Genomic DNA, 2053 nt, shown 5'->3' with positions numbered 1-2053 from the left:
AAACCAGACACATGACAGGGGTGATGGCACCTTTAGACTTGTGTGTGTCCAATGGGATCTCCACTGACTTATTTAACCTCTTGGAGCCTTGTTTTCTTTCACATTGTTGTTTGTGTTCGTCTCTCTCTTTTTTTTAATTCCAGTGTAGTTCACATACAGTGTTGTATTAGTTACAGGTGTACGACATAGTGATTTGACAATTCCATACATTACTCAGTGCTCATTGTGATGAGTGAGCCTTTAATTCCCATCACCTATTTCCCACCCCCCCACCCACCTCCCCTCTTGTAACCATCTGTTTTCCATAGTTAAGAGTCTGTTTTTTCGGTTTGTCTCTCTCTCTTTTCCCCCCCTTTGTTCATTTGCATTGTTTCTTAAATCCCTCATATGAATGAAATCATATAGTATTTGTCTTTCTCTGACTGGTTTATTTGGCTTAGCATTGTACTCTCTGGATCCATCCATGTTGTTACAAATGGCGATTTCATTCTTTTTTATGGCTGAATAATATTCTGTTATATATATATAATATATATATTATATCTTCTTGATCCTTTCATCTATTGATGGACATTTCCATAATTTGACTATTGTAAATATTGCTGCAATAAACACAGGGATACATATATCCCTTTGAATTAATATTTTCATATTCTTGAGATAAATATTCAGTAGTGCAACTGCTGGATCATATAGTAGTTCTATTGTTTGTGTTTTTCATCTGTAAAATGGGTAAAATCATACTGCCTACCTGTCAGTCTGTTTAGGCTGCTGTAACAGACTCTTATACATTGGGTGGCTAATAAACAGCAATGTATTTCTGAGTTCTGGAGGCTCCAAGTCCAATACCAGGGTGCCAGTGGGGTCAGGTGGGAGTTCTCTAAGGATCTGCTGACTTCTAATTGTACCCTCATGTGGTGGAAAGGGGATGGCAGACAGGATTTCTCTGGAGCCTGTTTTATAAGGGCACCAAATCCCATTCGTGAGGACTCCACCCTCACAACCTAATCACCTCCCAAATGCTCCACGTCCTAATACCATCACCTTGTGGGTTAGGATTTCAACGTATACATTTTGGGGGGGATGCAAACCTTCAGACCATAGCGCCATATCACAAGCTGTGTGATAAGTTTTTCATGAAGAAATTATAGAAAATGTTTAGATTAATGCCTGGTGTATGCCTACACTCAAACTAAATGGTGGCTCTCTGTGACTTTACCCCTTTTGTGTCAATGTTCTCGTTGGGGGAAGAGATGGGGTAAACACTAACCATCATATCCTCCCTCTGAAGGGAATTTAAATATAGAAGGTGGAGCCATATGAAATTGTCAACATTAGATTGCTTTTGACCTGTACAAATAGTAATTTTGTGTGGGTCAATCTGATGAAATGTGGTATGCTAATTCCTATCTGTAGAGACTCATGACCAATTACAAATATGAATTATTACTTTATTCCCCCCTCACTATCCAGCTCCACAGTGAAATGCACCTTAGAGAAATGACAAGACTGGAACTGTGGGGTTTTCTTTCTTTCTTTGTTTCATTTTATATCCTTCCCCCCACCTTGCTCATAATTATATTTCCTGGCACTCTGTGGGGGCAAGCTCTGCTAATCAGAACTATCCCATAGAAGCCAGTAGATTTGTTATTTTCAGTGTTAAGTTGTTAATTGATTTGATAATTACCTGGGAGACACACACACATACACATACACAAAACAAATGTCAGGCCACACACTTTTCTCTCGACAGTAAGATGAAGATGTTTTAGTTATTAGGACTCAGATGTCACCTAGAAGAATAAGAGGAGGTGCCGGGGAGGAAAGGGGGGAGTGAGACCAGCCTGGCGGGGGTAGGGGGGAGGCAGGCCATCCCTCTTGGTTATCAAGCGAAATGACTCCCCAAATATGACAATAAATCACTGCAGGAATCAATCAGACGGGAGGCCACTGCTCCACGCTGATAATGCATCAATCAATATTTAATGTTTACACTTTAATTAATCCACACATGGGAAGCATTCTTTCAGTGACAAAAATAAAGGGATGAGAA

The sequence above is a fragment of the Canis lupus genome, chromosome 2 (genome assembly GCF_011100685.1).
Source record: "Canis lupus familiaris isolate Mischka breed German Shepherd chromosome 2, alternate assembly UU_Cfam_GSD_1.0, whole genome shotgun sequence".
Classification (NCBI taxonomy): Eukaryota; Metazoa; Chordata; class Mammalia; order Carnivora; family Canidae; genus Canis; species Canis lupus.
Note: the sequence above shows the minus strand (reverse complement) of the source record.